The sequence below is a fragment of the Triplophysa dalaica genome, chromosome 1 (genome assembly GCF_015846415.1).
Source record: "Triplophysa dalaica isolate WHDGS20190420 chromosome 1, ASM1584641v1, whole genome shotgun sequence".
NCBI lineage: Eukaryota > Metazoa > Chordata > Actinopteri > Cypriniformes > Nemacheilidae > Triplophysa > Triplophysa dalaica.
Window position 1 is genome coordinate 25,391,229 of NC_079542.1, and position 23,155 is coordinate 25,414,383.

The following is a 23,155-nucleotide window of genomic DNA, read 5'->3' on the forward strand; positions in this document are numbered from 1 at the left end:
AAACTGCATGCTCCAGGTCTGCAGACTCCCCATATAGCGCACCTCCCCAAACGGACGAGACGTTTATATGCGTTCGCCATTGAGATATTCTTTGAAACGACAGGGGGCGGTCAAATGGAATCGTCCTTTAAATCCGAAGGAAGTCGAAGAGAAGTAGGAATTGAACTGGATTTACGTCAGATCATTCAGAATGGCGTCTTGCAAGCAGCTGCTCGCCAAGGAAACGGATGAGATTTAGTTTTTTTGATGTTACTTTCCAAAAAAAGGCGAAAAAGGAGATGGAATGTCCGCCCACTGCGTGCCACAAGACATGGAGATGGAGAACACATCTCTATTGTGAAGCAGATGTGTGTGATGGACGAGGAAATGCACTTCGTTTATTTCCGCATGTCTGCCCAGTGTTTTGACGTATTTGCCCGACGCATCTGGCCTTTTCTTCAAGGTGCACTATTTTACAGACAGTAAAAAAAAAGATGTTTTCTTTAAGATCTATTAAGTTGATGTACCTCAAAGCTTAAAAACACATTGTTAACCTAAATAAACCCTCACTGAAACTTTTGCATTTTACATTTTCAAATAAGCATAATTTAGTATTAGTTATTAAATGTATCTCATGAAGACCTCTGGCAGGAACTCACAATAAGATCTAAGTATTAGTATTAATGCATATAGTGATGGCACATGGATGATTTCAGGTCTTTGGTTTCATGCTAGCATTGTTTGGCTACTAACTGTAGACAAAATGAAAAGTCTAGCATGCAACACTAAACATTGTATAAAAAGGACATTTGCCTTTAGTCTGTCTCAGTGAAGGCTTTCCAAAGCCAAAACTACGGTTCACCAAAGAAGTTCTTCCTACATCCAATTCCTGTGGTTGCCAGACTATCTGAATATTCCATTCCATTCCATTTTCTACCGCTTATCCGAACTACCTCGGGTCACGGGGAGCCTGCGCCTATCTCAGGAGTCATCGGGCATAAAGGCAGGATACACCCTGGATGGAGTGCCAACCCATCGCAGGGCACACACACTCACTCACTCATTTACTCACGCACTCACGCACTCACACTCTACGGACAATTTTTTCCAGAGATGCCAATCAACCTACCATGCATGTCTTTGGACCAGGGGAGGAAACCGGAGTACCCGGAGGAAACCCCTGAGGCACGGGGAGAACATGCAAACTCCACACACACAAGTCGGAAGCGGGAATCGAACCCCCAACCCTGGAGGTGTGAGGCGAACATGCTAGCCACTAAGCCACCGTGCCCCCTATCTGAATATTCTGTTTGCTAAAAACATTTAATCATCTACTTTCCTTTCTGTCGGTCTCTCAACGTTTTGTCGAGCCGACAGATGGGGTTCGCCCTTGAGAACCTATCAACTCTGACTACTATAGAAGAGGCCAATGAAATTTGGCTAATGAAATTTGCATGCAGGTCTCTGCCCCTGGATATCCGGTATAAAAGGAAGACGGTGTGCAGCATTTATTTACCTTTTGTTCTTCATAGCCATCGCTCATGATTACATACCTTTCCAATTCAAAGAATTCTACATCTACATTGCCGGATCTGCGACGTAGAGCAGTGGATCGTCCAAACCTGCAGCGACCTTCCCCTCGGCGTCTCGGCGGTTCCAGAGGTGTTAGAGATTTTCTCCCAAAAGTCCTTTTAAGGACTGAGCATTCTCAAGCGTGGCACGTCCGGCTGTTCTCTTGGGTGCGGCACCCTCATCGAGGAGGGGGACGGACACGATAGCTGCATCAAGTGTCTGGGCATCCAGCACGCTGAGGCAGCTTTCGTTGACACATCTTGCCCGCACTCACGGGCCGCTCGCACCCCGCCTCGCTCTTCTGACCGTTCCCCAACCGACGGTGGCAGACCGTCCGGATCCTAAGACACGCACTCAGAAACGATGGGTGATGAAGATGAGATGCCGCTCGCAGCATCGGAGAGAGACTTACTGGCATCCGACCCTGACAAATCCAAGCTCCCTCCCAAGGGGGGTCAAGCTCAGGAGGAAGCAGACGTGGAGATGTCAGCCATACTAGCCCGGGCACTCCCCAATGCTCGCGGCTGGATACGTGGTTCCTGGGGTCGGAGGGCAGTGCCAAACCGTGCCCACCCCCGGTGTCATTCTTCCCGGAGGTGCATGAGGAGCTGTGTAAGACTTGAAGCGCGCCACTCACAGCCCGCTCCAGTCAAACCAGCTCCCTCACTTCCCTCGATGGTGGGGCAGCCAAAGGCTACGTTGACGTTCTCCCTGAGGGGAGGAAGGTGTGCAGGTACTGAACTATCTCGACGACTGGCACACTCACGAGTTCTGTTGTGTACACAAAGGGACCTGGTGCTCCGGCACCTAGATCGATTGGGACTACAGGTCAACCGAGAAAGGAGGAAGGTCTTCCCGATGCAGAGCATCCTCTTTCTCGGCATGGAGCTCAACTCTGTCACCATGTCGGCGCGACTGTATGCGCCCAGTTGGTGTTGAGCTGCCTGGAACACTTCAGGCAGCCTGCGGTCCCCCTTAATGAGTATTCAGAGGCACCTGGGACACATGGCATCCTCGGCGGGGGTAATACCCCTCAGGATGATGCAGATGAGACTGCTCCAACACTGGCTACAGAGTCGAGTTCCGAGGAGAGCGTGGCACACCGTGAGCAGGCGCATGGTGATGACGCCCCTCTGCTGACGCACCCTAACCCCTGGTCTTCCATGACCTCTTTCCGGACTGAAGTCCCACTTGGGCAGGTCGAGGCACGTTGTGGTGATGACAGACGCCTCCCTGTAGGGGTGGGGGTGCTGTGTGCAAAGGGCATGCAGTAGCGGGGCGCTGTATGGGCCCCCGCCTTCGCTGGCATATCAATTGCCTAGAGTTGTGGGTTGAGCTACTTGCACTGAGGAGGCTACGGCCTTTCGTGCAGGACAAGCACGTGCTGTCCACAGCACTACAGCAATGGCGTACATCTATCGTCAGGGTGGCTTACGGTCATGGCAGCTAACACGACTTGCCCGACGCCTCCTCCGGTGGAGTCAACAGGTGATCCGCTCCCTGCGGGCCACGCACATCCCAGGCAACCTGAACCAGACAGCCGACGCGCTTAGTATACGCCTCGCGGAGAGTGGCGACTCCACCCCCTCGCAGTCCAGCTCATTTGGATGCTATTCGGGCAGGGCCAGGTACTCCTGTTTGCCTCCCGTGACACCACCCATTTCCCGCTTGGTATTCCCTGTCCGAGGTCCCCCTCAGCATGGATTTCCATGCGTATAGCTGGCCGCGGGACAAGCGGAAGTACGCCTTCCCCCCCAATGAGCCTCATTGCACAGACACTGTGCATGGTCAGTAAGGCTGGGCGATATACCGGTATGTACGTGAGTACTGGTATTATATTGCGCCATGATATGAATTTTGCTATTTCATGCATACCATTACATATTCATGAACTCTAATTTTGGATTTATAACGTTTTGTTCAATTTGTAATTTGTTAACACTGCTAATGAAGATGTGTCGAGGCTGAACGTTTAATCTTTTGTCCTCTATGTCCAACTCCTCGCTACACAGGCATTAGTCATCAAATAGAGAGCGCCGTAATAGTCCAAGTAAGCCTGTAGCACAACAATCCGAACGTTACTCAAACACGCCACAGCGACAATCAAGTGTGCACAAGAAACTACAGCTTGCGTTTGCGAATTCATGAGATTGAACGTGAGATTTGAGTGAAAAAGATGAGTGAATGCATGGAAAATGAGAGTCTTGAACAGCACAAGGAGGAATTAGTAAAAAAAAGGGGGGCTCCTCTGTCTTATGGAAGTGGTTTGGGTTCAAAATCTCCGACATCGACCAACAAACCATGCTCTGCAAGTTGTGTTTTGCCGTGTTGTTGCGGCCAAAGCTGGAAACACCAGCAATCTCTTTCACCACTTGAAAAGCATGCATGTATGCGAATATGAGACATGCACCTAAATGCGTACAACAGATCGTCCCACACATGAGACTCGTTTACAAGCTCCTACTCTGCCCAAATTAATCTCACACCAAATAACAGACCAACATATAAAGTAAATACAGCCTGACAACAAAACTGTTCTTATGAGTGTCTTTCAGGATTGTGATACATTGTTCTTATTATGCTTCACATCTTAACTGGACATGTTTGAAACGAAACTAACGATTGTAGTTTGTAACGCGGACAAATCCGAGTGCGCGCTTATATCCGTCATTATGGTAAAACACGTCATCAGAGAGGCTATTACTCTATTAACGCTTATAGAGGAGCTATATCATTTGCCCATCATTTCATGTTTTCAAGTTATTTAAAAACTGTTTACAGGTGAGAATACTGCGTTGTTATGTTTATCAGTAGTGTCTTTCTGTAAAGACCCCTTCAAGCGGTCTGTATATATCAGGCAAATGTGTAAAATAAAAAAGTGTCACCTTATGAATTTGTTTTACTGAGAAATAAGTTCCTTCAATGCATTTATACTTTTTAGGAAGTTAAACTTTTGCATTTAAAGTAAAAAAATTAAAATACACTTTAGTTTACTTTAGTAACGGAATTTGTGGTTAAACATTTCTCACCATAGTTATTGTAGGTTAACCATGAAATATGTAATAATTTTGAATTTTTTTAAAGTCCTATATATTACATACCTAAATAAAAATGTTTTTGTCAGAACTTCTAGTAAATTATGTATTACTTTTAGTCATCATTCAGAATCGTAAAAGAATCGCAATCTATATATGAAACAAAAGAATCGTGATCCTCAATTTATCCAGAATCGTGCAGCTCTTAAAATACATATTATGCCTATTATTGTTCTAAGGTGTACTAAAATGGGATTATATATTTTTATCATATCGTAATATCGATATCGACTGGACAGTGAAAAATACAATGATATGAATTTGAGCTCATATCGCCCACCCCTAATTGGTCAGGGAAGAGGAGTATACCAAGTGTTATTTAAAACGTCAATTTCAGTAAAGGAATTAGTTTAGCTCAAATGAAAATACTAATAATCTTCATTACACATACATATTTTCCAATTCTGATTAGCAGTATAGTGATAAAAAGCCTATATGTATTCGTTCAGCAAATGTATTGATGATTTATACACTAACGTTATCTCATGACCATAACTAACGTGATTTTACCAAACAGAATTAAGAGCAGAGGTAGCATAGATCGAAACACAGTTTAAGTGACCCGTATGTGAGCGTGAACACAGAGAACTCATCACAAATGCCTTAATGGTTTTTTATTAAACTCTACTCTACATGATAACATAATGACGACAAACAAATACATGAAACACAAACGCGCTACGAAGCGCAGAGAGAGAGAGGAGAGTGAGAATGAGAAAGAGAGTGAGAGGGCATGGCCTCAAGGCAGGTAAAACATGTCTGAAAACCAATAAAATCATCTTTAACAAAGAGGCACACTCTAAACGCAACTACTCTATATTTAGAGACGGATACTTGCAATCTCGGTGTTGGACCAATATCCGTATGTGCATGGATGGAAATCTTGAATGGTTTCAGAATGCAGTCCTGTTGAAATGCTGAGTTTGGGTTCTGAGTCCAAAGGTCCATGGCCCAATCGGACTCCCCAGAGGGGAGCCCCAAGCAGGGGTGTCTGTTGGAGTGTCCTCCGCGTCCTCTCTCTTTTCCTTCCAATTCCTAATTCCAAAAAGGGTATAACCTATAAGTGGATCGGTGATGGTGTTTTAAATGGATACCTGCCCTGCCCCCAGATGGTCTGCGAGCCAATGCCATGAAAGTGATAAGTTTGCCAGTGAAAGTTCCTTCAATTCCTTCTCATTTGCATAGCTCTGACAGGATGGTCAGTTTGCATTTAATATCTAAACTTAGTTATGGACATAGTATGATGCATCCTATGTTTTTATAACATAGCTCATCATATAGGGAATTCAAAGCGGAGTAGTAAAATATGAAACATGCAAGGCATTGAACTGTGAATCATCCTAACGTATGAATACACTGTAAAAAATGATTCAGAGTTTTAGTCTAGTGGACAAATAAAATCATGTCCTGTCAAATTGCATTGTGTCACAACACATACAATGAGTCGTAACAACCTCAACTTGAAGGAAAATGGAAAACTTTAAATTGCGTGTTCAGATAACAACAAAACATGGGTTCTATCAATTTTCTATGTAATGCGCAAGTGCCACAAACTCCGTCATGATGACGTACTATTGTAACGAAGACGTTTAGACAGACGCGCAATCCGCAATTTTCTTCACACGAGTCCAGAAGTTTCCAGAAATGAAAGAAAAGACGAAGAGCCCGCAATTCAACTGTTAGAGGTTGAATTGACGACAATCTGACGGCAAATAACAAAATGAATAAGTATTTGTGCTTTCTTTAATGTTAATTTACACTCAGGCTCACTTTCGGCTGTTTGTATTCATCGGTTCTCTCAGCACAGCATGTCTCAATTAAGTGAACTTTTGAAGTTAACGTTAACTTACTTGCGTACCATATACTCCGAAATATCGGTTTATTTCGACTCTCGGGGACTGTTAGGAACGTCTGAAAGTGAGTAATCACCTAAAATTGTTGATCACTAAAGTATTGGTTGCTAGAGACCGAGCGGCTGTCGAGACATGAGCAGAACGCGAAGTCGTCTTGCAATTTAACGTAATGTTTATATGTGTATATATATATATATATATATATATATATGTATGTGTGTGTGTTCATGTTACTTTAAGTGACTTAATCGTGTTCTTAATCGGATCTCATCGTTAGTTTTTTATCATAGAAACACGGAATGACCAGTAATTTCCGAAGCACCGCCACCAGTCCATATTTGTTTAATATGAGAAATATGCACTTTTATTTATACGTGGTTGCAACAACATTAAGTTCTAATTTGTTATATTATACAAATGTTTGAGGGACTTGTTTTTTTATACGCTCAGTTGTTTGTCTTCTAAATTAACACATAAAGCTACCAGATGTATGCTAACATTAGGGGTGTTTTGAGCACGTGCAAATGGTGTGTCTTGCATTGCAAACTTGCGCTCTGATCTTGTAATGTCAGAACATTCTGTATTTTAATAATCACATGATTAAACTTTTTTTGCATTTGTGTAAACTGTGAAGCCCTTAATAAAACCTATATTTACAGAGTTGCTCAATTATATATCGCCAGCAACATCATCACTATAATAATCAATGTATCACCCAGCCATAAAAATAGTGTTGATATTATTTCCTCATTGTATTTGGGAGGTAATATGTTAAGTGAATATTTCTGTATGTAACATGTGAATGTGTACTTGGCTGGAGGTTGACCTTTTTTGTTTTTTAGTTGCAGGATCAGTACAGTACAAGCTGAGTTGAAGCACTCCATGGCAATGAGGTGGTGTTGCAAGATTTGCAGATTTTCTTCACCAAACCAGCGTGTCCTAATCACACACTTCAAGCTGAAACACTGCCATCAGGCAAGTCACTGTCCACTCCCATGCATCTATAAAGACTGTGTATGCACATTTAGGAGAGAACTGTCTCTGAAGAAGCATTTAACTCGGGACCATAGTCAGTGTGTTGAAGCCTTCAAATTGCTTAAAGAAAAATCAAATGTGAACTGTGACCTTTGTAATTTTTCTGAGGTTTGCAGTGTTTCACAATATGTTGCACTTCTGAAAACACACGTTCAAAAAAAAGAGTCAGTGAAGTGCCCCTTTCAAGACTGTGGTTTCCAGACCAGTGTGTCCAGCACTTTCCGTGCTCATAAAAGTAGGAGTCATCGCCACAGTACTTTAGAAGATCTTCGAACAGACTTGTATCAAACTTGCAATCCTGGTTATTCAAACCCTGAAAATGCAGACTCTGAAGCAGATTCATTCAGCCTGGATTGCTCAACAGTAGATAGTGACATAGATGTTCAGGACCTACAGGATTTGATTAAACACAAAGTAGCATCACTACTACTTCGCATGCAAACAACTCTACATGTCTCAAAGACCACCACACAGGAAATTGTAAATGAGCTTTGCAGTGTTTATTCTGTTGTGCAAGAGTTCACTCCAAGAATAATTGAAAGTGTATTGGTTAAGCACAAGTGTGTGTTAACCAACGAATTGACTGCTGCCTTAGCTGAGTAGTAAAAAACAAATCCCCTAATGTCCGTTTCAAAGAGTGGCCCTTTTGCAACCGAATACAAAAGATCAACTTATTTCAAGGACAAGTTCAAAGTAATTGAGCCAGTTGAGTATTTTTTGGAATCGTGCTCCCCAAACAAATTTGTTTATATTCCAATTTTGGAAGTTTTGACAGAGTTGTTGAACCGAGATGACATTGTGGATAAAATCCTGCAAGAAACTGCTAACCACTCTGGCCAGATTAAAACATACAGACATGGACTGTACTGCAAAGAGAATCTTTTGCTTTCCTCAGAGAGTTTAAGCATTGCACTTGGGATGTATATTGATGACTATGAGGTATGTAACCCACTGGGAACATCAAGAAAAAAGCACAAGGTCTTTGCAGTGTACTGGGTAATATCAAACTGGCCTGCACAGTATAGTTCTTCGGTACAATCAATTTATCTGGGTAGTCTGGCCAATAGGAATGATGTAAAGAAGTATGGCTATGATGCCATTTTTCAACCACTGATTAGGGACATTCAAGTCCTTGAAGAGGAAGGATTATACAGTTGTGTTCAAAATTATTCAACCCCCAATGCTGTAAATGGTTTTAGGGAATTTAGTGTACATTTGTAATTGTATTCAGAATGAAATCCTACAAGGACTTCTTAAAGAACCATATGCAACTAAAATGACATCAATTAGTTTTGTAATACAGTAGTAAATGTTTCTTTTGTGAATTCTTCATTGACATAATTATTCAACCCCTTAAAGACTACCACTCTGAAGAACAGAGGTTCAATGAATTGTTTTCAATCAGGTATTGAAAACACCTGTGGATATCAGGGAGCAGCAATAAAGCCTAATAAGCACCAATTAGGCAGCTTTAAAATGACTGTGATACTCAGCTCCTTCTAGACATTTACTGGTGTGGTTACAAACATGGTGAGGTCAAGAGAATGGTCCAGGAAGACAAGAGAACAGGTGATTACTCTCCACAGGTGCCTCTTTGATTTAATTGTAAGCAGGATGACTGAATGATCATAATCAATGTCAAACCGACCAAAACAATCAATTTCAGTGGGGGTTGAATAATTTTGAACAACTGTATGTTCAAAAATTAGGAACAAGTGTCAAGGGTTCCATGTTGTACGTGTTAGCGGACAACTTGGGGGAGCCCACTCGCAAGCTGGTTTCCAAGAAAGTTTCAATATTGATAGATTCTGCAGATTTTGACAGCTAGTCGCAAGGATATTGACTTGCATAAGGTCAGAGAGGGGGTGTTCCCACTCAGGACGATTGAAAGTCACAAACAGACCCTTGAGGAATTGAAGACAAATTCACTGGTTTCCATGGCTGGAGTAAAGAGAGACTGTGTTCTTGAGAAACTTGATTTATTTCCACACAGTTCAAGGGTTTCCTCTAGATTTTACGCATGACCTGTTTGAAGGTATAGTACCAAGAGAGTTAAGTCTTTGCCTAAAGTCCCTTATTTCCAAAAGGTACTTCACATTAGATGACCTTAATGCTGTCATCAAATCTTTTCCTTTCAAGTTTACTGATAAAACTAACAAACCACAACCAATTTCAAAGACATTTGTGTCAAAACATTCCATTGGTGGAAACTGCCATGAAAACTGGACTGTGATAAGGTTTCTGCCATTGATGATGGGTCACAAAGTTCCAGGAGGAGACAAAACATGGCAAATCTTACTAGATCTGAAAGATATAATTGAGCTCCTAGCTACTGGACAATTTTCTGATGAGACATTGTGTTCCTTGGAGTCCACAATATCAGAACACAGGTGCTTGATGAAAGAGTGTTTCCCAGATTTCCACATTCTCCCCAAGCATCACTTCTTGGAACACTATCCTGAAATGATTCGTAGATTTGGGACTGATTTTTGGACTATTCACTTTGAGGCGAAGCACAACTTCTTTAAGAGAGTTGTACATGACGGTAAAAACTTCAAGAATGTCTTGCTCACTCAGGCCAAAAAGCATCAGCTTGCTTTGGCTTACTTCCTAGACTTGCCAAGTGTTTTCAAACCTGATTTAGAAGTAGGAGGCGCTGCTGTCGTGTCACCTGACACACTTGAATGTTCAGTGAGGCAGGCAATTGAGCATAAATATGGAAACATTAACACTTTATTTCTTTCAACCCATGCATGCATCTATGGTACAAAGTACTCAGAGGGAATGTTTTTGTCTGTAGGGCACACCGGTGGACTGCCCGACTTTGGGGAGATTGTTAAAATGTTAATTGTGAACAATAAAGTGTCATTCATCTTTAAACCTTTCAAAGCCTGCTACATGGAGCATTTGCAAAGTTATGAGCTGACGAGTAATTGCACTTCTGAACTACAGGTTGTGGAACTCAATGGATACCATCCACTTTATGTAAGAGCTGGCAAGCTATACGTCACACCAAAAACCTTCTTGCTTCACTAAGATACATTTGTTGAAATGCACATGATTTTTAAGGTGTTCACATTATTATGTAATTGTCAATCAATGTACTCTTTTTACTTTATCACCAGTTGCAGAGAAACCCTTGAATTTTGAATTCCCACAACAAAATGCTGTTTCGTGTAATCATCTCCCCACAGAACTTTAAAAAAGTTAGACTTGATCCTGTTCCAGATTCTGTTGATGGCCTCCAATTTGAACTTAAAAGCAGGCTCCAGCGGAAAGACCCCTTTGACCTTCAATATGAAGATGAAGACTTCAAGGATTTCTGTAATCTTACATGTGTAGCTGATCTGCCTAAAGACAAGGTGACACTGAAGGTTCTTTCCACCCCCTGTCCAGATACATTGTCGGACTCCAGTTTAGACACTGCAATTTTAAGTGAATCTCCATCAACTTCTTCACCCAGCACCCATTCAGAGCCATATGCCGCCCGTTCGCAGCCATGGCCAACCGCCTTTCCCATTCCACTTTTTGCGTATGATGTTGAGCTGAGGCTAAGACAAGGTAATGAGGCACTTCAAAAGGATGGAACACTTCTGTCAATTCCCAAAGACATGAAGATTGAAATTCTTGAGAAACTTGCAGAAACTATATACTCATTCAAAGCCTATCCTGGCAATGAAGAGATTGAAATTGCAGCATCTGCCTTAAATGAAAAACACCCCTTTCTCAAAGAGCCAAGCTCCACATCTGGATGGTATGGATGGAAAATAAGTATCAAGTTCAAAATTGGCAACTACAGACAAAAGCTGAGAGATGCAGGTTGTCAGGAACTGAAAGTAAATTCTGAAAAGAGGTCTTGGGGAGACAAGAGGAAAGCGAAACAAAGTTAAGAAACCTAGACGGTGTGAGACCAATTTTCTGCCAAATCTACCTCAGGGCAAAGACCGGGAAAGTCTAGACAAGGAAAGAGCAAATAGCGGTGGAGATGACGAAGAGGACACCAGACATCACCTTTGTTGATGCTGATATGAGCAGCACGTCTTCTCAAAGAATACAAGAAGTCATTGAGGATGAGCCACCGGTGTCACAAATGAAGGTCCGATGGCCAGCACTTTTCACAGAGAGACAGGTAAATTGTGTTGATTCATTGTGCTTTGAATTTATCAGATAATCCAGGGCAATGAAAGTTGTACTGCTCTATTACAAGATATGGGCAGATTTAATATCCTTAGATTATATAACCGGTTCTGTCAAATTGAATGAAATTAAAATGTTTTAACTTCCTGCACAATATTTTAATTTAGTACTCTTAAAGACTGTCATTGAGACCCTGGCGCTTTGTTAAATTTGTAAATATATTTGTTTTTATAGATCAGCAAAGAATTCACCAGGCTTGTGTCAAAGGACCTGAGCAAGTCCTTTTTTGAAGGCCTAGATGGTCATCTCTCAAAGCTGATACAGTTATTTAGGTCAAAGCGTTATGAGGACATTCCAGAAGTGACTTCAATACTGGAGAGCCTTGATAAGGATGTGAGTATATCTAGTTTAAGCAGTCTTTCTCCCCTCAAAATGACAATTCTGTGATCATTTACTCACTTTCATGTTTGTCCAAACCTCTATAACCTTTTTATTCCATAGATCATAAAACTAGTGATAGTGAAATATTTTCTTACAAAAACAGATCCAAGATCCTGCAGAGATTAGCTTTAACCTCAATTAAAAACACCTAAACCAGCTAATCCTGGTGTTCAGTATAAACTTCTCATATAAATGTTGAATCAGGTTGGAGTTAAACTCTGCAATACATTATTGGCCCTCCAGAAGCAGGATTAGACGCCTCTTATTTAGGTGGCATAAGAATGTTAGATCCACTATTAAATCTTATTTTGGTGCTGAACAAAAAAGGTAAAAAACAACTGTTGTTGCATCACATCACTGGTTATTTATGTACAACCGAAGTATACAAGTGTAAATGTGCAAAAATTTGAAATTTATGCTTTTTGGAAAAAATAAAAAGAATCAGGATTGAAGGAACCATTCTATATTTTACAGAAAACAAACCATAGGATGAGGACTGCAGCATTGCTGGGCCTGCCGTGGTACATGCATGAAATTCCTTCAAAATTCATGAAGATTTGCGAGGTAAGATGAAACGTATAAGGGAAAATTGGACATTAGATCTCTTAATATGCAGGGGTCTTAGAACCTTATTTGTGTAATTGCTTGTAAGTAATTGTAACTTATTTTGTTTACATTCTATAAAACCAAGTTTATTAAAAATAAATTTCTGTCATCGTTTACTCACCCTCTTGTCATTTTAAACCTATATGACTTCTTCCGCAGAACACAAAAAAAGATATTTTGACGACTGTTGTTGACAGCCCTCCTATTCCCTTGCATTGGTTACAATAGTAGTGAATAGAGTGCTGTCCCTTCTATTGTGGTTCACTTCTATTGTAACCAATGCAAGAGAATGGGGGTCTGTCAACAACATTCTTTACCAAAGTTTTTCAAAATAAATGTTGTGTTCTGCAGAAGTCATACAGATTTATAATGACAAGAGGGAATGTAAATAATGACAGAGAAATGATTTTCATTATAAAGGTGAACTACTGAATTTTTTTTCTTACCTTTTCCTGCTTTATCTTTCCTTGTCATGTTTCCACGACTCGGAATTGAAGACACCGTTAACTGTCCAGTTTTAACAGCTTATTGTGAGTTCATGTATTCAAAATGTCTGATGAATGCAAAATAGTACAATATGTCTAATTGTCATTAAGATGGCTTTGTGCATGCATGGAGAAGTTTTTGTTTGAGCTGTTTTGGCTCTAAGAGGAAATTGTGCATAGAGAGTATTTTTTCTTGTTTCTATATCTTTGGCTAAATTGTATCTTGTTTAAAAAAATAAATGCTGAGATTGTCAATTTGGCTGTTGTGTTAATTTCTTAAAAAATCTGGTTCCAGATAAATAGCCTGAACTTCTCATCAAAGCAATTAAGTCCAGTTAACTAAATTAGTTAAGTTATGGTGTTGAACACAAATTACTATTTTATGTCAATAAGACTTGGTTCGTGGTTGTGTGAACCTGAAAAATTAAGTAAAAATGTTTTTTTAGTTGACTTCACTAAAAATTCTAAATGCTCATTAATTGATACAGTATGTTGGCTCAATTAACTGCAAGTTATTTCAACTACGACACATAAGTCAAGAGAACTTAACACCTAATGTTTGCCAAACTTGACTAAGTCAATGCAACAAGATGACTTGACTAAGTCAAGTTGGGTCAACAAATCATTTTTTACAGTGTACATCAAATGAACCCTAAATTAAAACTTGTATATCTAACAGTTAGAGACGATTTAAAATGCACGAGCGCCAACACACAACCTAGACATTTAGATAAAGGATAGTTTAAATCACATAAGTTCCTATTTGTTAGAGAAGCTTCTCGGGTTAGCCTCAGATGTTAAGTTCGAGATGAGACAGAAATTTATCACCAATGCTTTGAAGCCTAAGAGTCGTAAATATCCTACGGAGAAACCAAATGGTTATCACCACTTTGTGAGAGTTCAAAACCTAAAACAAGACCCCATGGAGCCAGGTTTGCTTTGGTCTTTTGATGCTGGTGTCTAGAAACCAGGACAATAGGGAGTGAGTCTTTTCTCTCTATGATCAGTCACTACAATACCCTCTTGGGACCTTAATGTGGTCCTGGCAGGCCTCTCTGGGCCCCCCTTCGAGCCCCTCGGAGGTTCCGATCTTCCTCACCTTTCAAGTAAAACGTCCCTCCTGATGGCGCTCACTCCCTTCAAGAGGTAGGGGACCTTTAAGCATTCTCTGTGTCCCCAGATTGATTTTAATTCGGCCCTGGCAACTCTCACGTTATCCTGAGACCCAGGCCCGGATTCGTGCCTGAAGTTCCCACGACTCTCTTTCTGGACCAAGTGGTGAACTTGCAGGCGCTCCCCGTTGGTGTTGTGTCCCGTACGCACACTGTGCCTCTACTTGGACCGCACACAGAGCATCAGCTCTGACCAGCTCTTTGTCTGTTTTGGATGACAGCAGTAGGGAAAAGCTGTCTCCAAACAGAGACTGGCGCACTGGATCATGTGGATGCCGCCATGGCGGCATACCGATCACAAGCATACCCATTGGCAGTGAGGGCTCACTCCACACGGAGAAAAGCCACCTTCTGGGCACTGGCCAGAGGCGCCTCTCTGGCAGACATATGTAGAGCTGCAGGTTGGGTCAGTGTGCTATCTACCTCTCTTCTTACCCAACCACTTGGTTAAGAATAGGCATCCCATCCACCTCCCTTCTTACCCAATCACATCACTATGAACAGACATTCCATCCATCACTAAGCAAGCAACCCCCGGTGGTCAGCTGGGCAGAGCAGCCTTCCCCCTTAGGCCGGGAGAACATATGAACTATGCACTATCACCCCCTCCGTGGGCTGTTCCATCTGATGTATCCTCATGAGATGGTTCCCACTCCTGGTAACCCATGAATTCCCCCAGGTGGACCTCAACCTCGCGGTTAACTACTTAGTCCGCACGTTCCATGTGATCTCCTCCAAGGGCGAGACCATATTATATTCACTGTATTCCTCCCCCCGGGTAGGATGTGGCCTCTGCAGCGCATCCCTAATTAAGGAAGTCGCGCTCACCCGGTGTAAACCCGATCCGGACGGCTTCTCGCCAGTAGAGAGATAAGGCCTCTGTCCGTGAAAGCTTACTGGTCAGGGCTGTACCCATCTTTCTCCAAGAATGCACTGGGACCCCCCGACCATCACACTGGAAGGTTACAGTTTCGCGAAAGCCTCGTGCTGACACGCCCAGGCCTGTAAAGCCGAGAGACCGACAGAAAGGGTACGTCTCGGTTTCTTCTGTAACCTCAGTTTCCTAATGGAGGGAACAAGACGTTGTGTCCCTTATGCCACAACACGTATCGTCCTCTGCTGTAATCGTGAGAGCCTCTCAGGCTCTTCAGAACAAAAGGTAAATGAATGCTGCACGCAGTCTTCCTTTTATATCGGATATCCGGGGGCGGAGACCGGCATGCAAATTTCATTAGCCAAATTTCATTGGCCTCTTCTATAGTAGTCAGAGTTGATAGGTTCTCAAGGGCGAAACCCATCTGTCGGCTCGACACAACGTCTCGTCCTCCATCAGGGAACTGAGGTTACAGATGTAACTGAGACGTTAGTTAGCATATGATTGTATGGATAGACAGATAGATAGTCTTCTTTCATATTCATATTTATCCTTGGTAAAATTTATCCTTAATTTTTTTGTGAATTTCACAACACCCATAAATCTTCATCCTTAAACCCGACAGCTTTTTCAAAAAGAGAGATTCAATAATAGATCAAAAATGAGGCGCAGTCACTTTTTTTGTGGCAGTTCAGCAGATGTGTGAATTCAGCCCCTTGTACAGCGTTAAATTATAAAGAGCCCTTGCAGAGTTCAGGAGACAACTCTGACCTCCTGTAACAGTAGGTCTGTGAAAGAGCACCACATGAGTTCTGCCGCAGAATCATCATAGTGCCAAGAGCTAATTCCAGATCAGTGGATTGTTTTTTAGCAGGCAGTGGGTGACTTAAATAGATTGGTGTGTCTCAGGTCTAAAATCAGCATTTTCAATTTTTTGTTACGTGGGAATAAACATTGGAGATGCACTGTAAGTAATCTGGCTTTTATAGTTTTGCTAAATCAAGCTGTGTCAGAGCTAGAAAGGATACCGCATATCAGCACGGCTCGAGCAGTTGCTTATTGGCTTGTTGCATTCTGATTCTAGGTTTTGAGCTTAATAACACAACATAACATCTGCTTTTTAAAGCGTCCTTTTGGGAAAATAATATAATGAATCCATAGTCTGCTCATATGATCATAATGTACCTTTTAACTGGATATTATAATATGGAATATCCAGGGATAAATACATTTAGAGATATTTAAAACCTGAGGAAAACTTTCCATTATTGTTTCAATTTAAATCAATGACAGTTACTCAGCTGGCGCTGGACTCGTGGAAATACTCATCTTTATTAATGACAGTTTATCACTTAAGCCATAAACATTCTTTACATATTAAATGATATTTACAGTTATTCACTTAAGATGGAAGCCTTACAAACTTTCGTAAGATCAAGATCTTGCTTAAACAACTCGGAAGGAAACAACCTTAACCTTTGCCGTGATGCCTTCTACAAAAGTATATTTAGATTTACTTTTAAAATTAAAGAATTTAATTGGCATTCACAACCATTTCAATTATGATTTAGATTACACACACACTGAGAGTGAGAGAGAGAGAGAGAGAGAGAGAGACTAGAGAGATTCAAGTAATACACTCTAATTCAAGCAATTCAAGCACTGAAATGTCAGATCTACAGCATAAATGTTACTATAAGTTAAAGTAGGAAGTATAAAAACAGAAAGATGTTAGCGATGGCGAGCAGAAAATAGGGGAAGTGATCAGTGGCGTTATTAGCAAAGCTTATCAGGCTCATCTCCATCCATCTTCAAAGGCAACTGATGCAAATTGACTGAGTTTGCCCAGCAACTCCATTCCGAAAGGTTCAGTGATGCACACCGGCCTGTTACACTCTAAATGCTGTTTAAATGTTTTTAATAGAAAGTTTCTAAATTTTATAGCAACATCTAGTATTCTCTTCATCTTCAAATTTGTTCATTATGGAATCTTGTCGCAAAACTAAACGAATGTGACATACAGTGAGTCTTTACAAAAATAGCTATTTATTTATGACGTACTGTAATTGTTAATCCACTCTGGAAAACAGTCAACTTCCTATCTAAATCTGAATATACACATGTACAAGACTTCACAACATACTTCTCAGACATTAACATATGATCATCATGTGAAGCACAGGGATTGCCACAGGGGTGGCACCTGGTTGCAGCTGCCACCCTGAAAATGTGCTTTGCCACCTATGTTGCCACCCCAATGACTTGGGTACTAATGTAATGTACAAATTTTTTTGGATTAGGTTTATGGAGAGCATTATTTTTTCGCAAATTGCTAATATAGAGACGCGTTTCTGTCAGCGGTTGAGCAGGCTGATCACAGGGTGTATCCTCAGACAGGAGTGGCAACTTAATTGCAGCGGAGTCAAAAGAAAAAGTTTCTTCTCCAGAGGCAAGTAGGTGAGAATGTAATTCATCAAATATTCCAAAGCAATAGTAGCAGGAAAACCTGTTAACTGTTACAATAAAAGCTGTGGCTGATCTGTGATCCGTATGGGACCCCCCAACTGTTCCAATGCTTGTGACCTGCGGATTAACTGCAAAGTCTCAAAGACAGTAAATGCGATCTCCCTACCTCAATGCGTTCAGTATGAAAGGTCATTCTCGCATAGCCTACAGTATTTCTTTATTGAAATCACTGCGTAAGGCACTGATCTTTTGGATCGCCATATTCTCTTGATTTCTTCCCCTTTAAATAGTCCTAATGTTTCATTGTCCTGTGTTCGGTCATTGTGTGTTTGTATGCCTTGTTTACCTGTGTCCTTACCGGTGTTCACTATGTTCATGCTCGTGTTCCTGCTGTCTAGATGCAGTTTAGATTATTTCAAGGGTTGTTTTGTGAGTCCCAATGCAATCCCCAATGTGGATTGTATTTTATCCAGTTTATTATTAGCTTTCTTGTAGCTCAGTGGTAAGAGCATTGCGTTAACAATGCAAGGTTGTAGGTTCTATCCCAGGGGATTGGACATACCTATGTATAAATGTATTGGATATTGCAATGTAAGTTGCTTTCGATAAAAGCGTCTGCCAAATGCATACATGTAAATATCTTTCTTTGTTTAATAAATCTGTCTTCCCTTCATTCCCTGCTGCCTGCAATTGGGTTCTTCCACACCGTTTCATGACAACTAAGTAGTTAGGCATATTTCAATTTTCTGCAGTTGTCTTTCAGAAACAACAATATAAATGACCTAAATTTTGATTGAATTGTTCTGGGAATCAGACTAGAGAGGTTACTGTTTATTAGGCACTATTTGTGACCTTTGTAAAACTGCTTTGAAACAACATGCGCAAATCCTCTGAGGGGTGAACACTTTTTATTCCTTTACTATTGTAAGAAAGAAGTCATCATCATAACCATCACCTAAACCCTCTGCATTTTTAAGGCAAACCTGGTAAAAGCTAAATGAAACTATTTTTCAGAAATGCTAATCATAAAGAAAATTTCTGAACCAGACTATAACATGGATCAATAATATTAATATTCCTAATCCTGACAATGCAACAGCAAAAATGAAGATTAATATGTTTAGATTGCCACCCCTCATTGTGCTCTTGTCCCCCTTTGCCAACCCATGTATAAAATCTTGGACACGCCCCTGGTGAAGCACACATATGTAGACGCTCGAAAAATGCATTTATATTTTAAACCAGCATGCAGACTTGCTGTGTGTTACAAATTAGCAATAGCACATTGACAGTGCGTGATCTACGTACTAATAAAACCAAAGACCCTCCCTTCGAAATCCAATCACAAGTGGTCACAGAGGGATGCGTGTGAGATGCATGTTAATACCTGATGTAAACAGTAATGCTTCTCATGACCACTTAAGACTGGATCACCCCAAGATGGATGTTTACACCAGGTGTTAACAGGGTCCAGGGATTCAGCAGTTGCCACTTGTATTTGTATATTGTCTGCCTCTCTTATCAAGATTATGTGTCTGTGAAAATAATGTACACAGTTATACGTGTGCATACTAATGGAATTGTGTTAATTATCTAAGCTCCAAAGTCACATTATATTGCTATAACAGAAATTTGCCAGCTGTTGCCCGGTGTTTTTCTGGCGATAATGCTGTATTGCCAAGCAGCCCATTTTGTGATTCTAAGAATATTTGGATGGTTGCCAGGTGACACTCTCCCCTAATCCTAAATGGTGCACCTCAGGGCTCTTAGAGGAAGGGTTTATTGCTCAGATGTTGCCGTTACTGTGAGTTTATGTGTGATGGGGCTTATTTTTTATGAGAGGACTCTTTAAGATGTGGCCTGCTATGCTATTCATTATGAACTCAACATTGAATATGAATTCTAGCAGAAATAATGTAAAAAGCAGACATATACATTTTCTTTTATAAGGATCTGTTTGGAGGTCATCATCTATATGATCTGACAAGACATACTTCACAACTCAGCCTGTACTTAACACAAAAATAATGACGTCCCTGCTGAGTTCTCACCATCTCTAAGATAAATTCAAGTAGAATCTGAAATTGATACTCTCAGATGATTGCCTGGGCTGTGAGGACCTCTTAAAGTTCTGATGCAGCCTCTCAGGCAACACGCTATTATCATTTGAAAAATAATACAAATCAAAGCAGCTTTGCTGCACCTTTCATCCAAATGGTGACTTATTATCAAGGTTAATTAATAGAGGAGAGAGCCTACTGTGTCCTGAGGCGTGCATGGATCATGCACACACATATACAGTAAACACACATTCATTAAACACACCTAACCACCAAGCCCACAGTACATACCAGAGGGGCATTTGCGGATTTGGAGAAAAAACATATTGTAACATGGGCAACAATCAACACCTTGTTGTTTTTAACCAATATAACTCTTCTACATTTTGTGAGCTCTGACATCAGCAGTTAAATTCCTTTCTGTGGTCTCATGACATATTTCTGTCTTTAAATTCATCCTATAGAATTTAAAGACAGACTTCTCATACCTTTTCCCCAGTTTTATTTCTGTTTTTTTATTCTTACATGCACCGACTAATCCCTCTACTTTATCTTTTATTTGAATGGGCACAGTGTTAAAATCATTGTTTCACTTTGTCATGATTTGTTTTCGACTGCTGCTGCTTCATTATTCATTCTTCTCTCAATTCTCCTTTGCATGCCTGTTTACTATTCAATTCCACTGTGCAGTATTGTGAATTCATCCCACATCGCACAGATGCAGTTAAGTGATATCACCAACTATATTAACAAATAAATAAATCAATTCTTGGAAACACGGGTCTAAACACGGGTTCAAAACAGTCACATGCAAATGTAAAAATAAATGCATATTTTTAGGAACACTTCTACAAAACTATGCCTGTATTTCAAGTTGGTAAAATATTTTTGGTTTATTTGAGCCCGCGCCCTCCCAGGAGTCTCTAGGCCACATTCCAATTTTAAAAAATCACAACCGCGCGAACTGCTGCATGAGTTGTCGAGATAGATCCTGAGAAGTTGAAAAAAAAATAGCTAGAGGAGATTGTAAAGTTGTCGACAATACTTCATCAAAACTCAAGTCCAGTGTGTGGTAGAAATTTGGAGTCATCTCAGATGAAGAAAGCAATATTGTGAAAGGCATTGCTGCATGCAAAACCTGCCTTAAAGTTTTCATTTTCGATAGCCGCAAATGTGGAACTTCGTCGCTGAGGAAGCACGCAGATACCTGTGCAGGTAACAAACTAATCACCAGTTCTATCGAACAGTATCTTTCAAAGGGGACAGAACTGAAGGTGCCTCGTAGAGATGATAAGGACACCACAACCAGGCTGTGTATGTAGCGTTTGTTAGGATTCGCATACAACTGGACTTTTCTTTCATTTAAAAGTAGCCTATCACATAGTCTACACTGTTGTTGTTATTGTTTATTTTAACACTGTTAAGTAGACTATGTGTGGTGTGCTGGGCGTGTTTGAACCCGAAATTGTCTGATGTAGGCTAGACGAAATTGCGTTTCTCAGTTTTGTGGTAACGTTAGCCATGTTCTTTATGTACCGGCTTTTTGACAACTTCGGCTGAGGTTGTCCTTGTGTTAAGGCCAAAGGCCTTGTAATAACTTCTGTATGACCTGGCAATAAAAATTTGAAAAAAGTGTGTCTATAATGTGATTGGCTAAACTGATTTGATTTCGGGTGCGGATCGGGTGTAGGTTCTATTTTAAGCGGGTCGGGTGGGGTGCGGATTTTAATTAGTGCTGCTGTCGGAAAACGGGTCGGATGCGGTTTTAAGCACTGCGGGTACAGGCGGGTGCAGATTTACAAAATCTGACCCGTGCAGCTCTCTGGCATAAAGTCTTTGTCAGGTCTACAGTAGTTTTACTATGTTTGTTGCTAATTCCGGCTTTATTTACTCTTGGATGCTCCCTTTTGTGTGGGTATATTACCTGTGGATGTTACCTGTTGTTCCTATATACCTACCCGTGGATGTTAACTGTTGCTGGATTGTCACCTGTCATCGGTTCACCTGTTCCCTACAATAAAATCATCATCTGTTTACGTCAGCTCCTCGTGTGTGGCAACCCGCCCTGTATCAATGACTAGCCAGCCACCACCCCTCAGCTCGGAGCGCTCACCTGACATCACTGCAGATGGAGAGCTTGACCCCACAGTGTCACCGATGCCAGCACACGACCCAGCAGCTGAGCGTGCGTTCTCCTTGGAGCTTGAACCCCAATACGCGTCTGACCAGGTGCGTGAGCCTGCAACACCGTGCGCAGCCAATGGGAGTTCTGATGGATTTTGAGGGAGGCCCTGCCCATGCTCCCCCTGCTGAGGGTGAGCTGCAAACGGCCTCTGGTCTCATGGAATGGACAAATGCCATTGATTGAGGCTGCTCCCTCCCCGCATGTCCCGCCCAGCCTTTTCATGCCCCCGCTAGTCCCGCCCAGCCTTTCCATGCTCTCGCCAGTCCCCAAGCTCAGGCCCTCCCTCCCACTGCCTCCTCAGCCTTCATCAGCCAGTGTGTCAGCACTGGGCCTGTTGGCACCCGGAAATCTCTCCACTCACCCATAGCACGCCAGCGCCATTGGGTCGGATGAGTCTCTGGATCTCCAGCCGCAAACAACCCCTGAAATGGAGTATCCCATATCTCCGCTTTCAGCCTCCGAGACCCTGGGAGGAACTAAAGCACGAGCACACAACACATCATCGCATTATCCCTGCATAACTGTTGATTCACTATACATTTGTGTTGTATTCCTCATGTACATACACGCCAATTGCCAAAAAAACAAAGACATTTGACATTTGGTTCACTTACCGGGTGCGGTTCATGTCTGGCATCTTCAAGCGTTGGTGCCACTCCATCTATCAGTTTCAAACGACATCCAAATCCAGCGTTATATCCACTGTTTACATAACATTCCTTACTGAAATGCAGTTAACAAACAAACACAACTGAACTTCAGTGAAGCACATTGATGGGCGTGATCTGGCACACACACTCGCGACAACGCGTAAACCAGTATCAGCCCGACTCCTGCATGGCCATGTGAAGGACCGGCAGCCGACTGGGAGTATGCCTGCAAAAGCACCTTCACACCCTCCCAGTAGGTTGGATCAGTGTGCTACATATCCTCCCCTCATGGTAAAGAACAGGCATTCCATTCATCACTAAGAAAGCACCCCCTGCGGGCGGGCTGGGCAGAGCAGCCCTGCCCCTTAGGCCGGGATCCCATATGAGTATAACTCTGACCGTACCTAGTGCTACCGGACGACTTTAACACCCCCCTTTGGGCTGTTCTGTCTGACGTACCCTCATGAACAGTTCCCATCTCTGGTGACCCATGACCTACCCAGGTGGACCTACCCAGGTGGACCTCCACCGCGCAGTTAACTGCC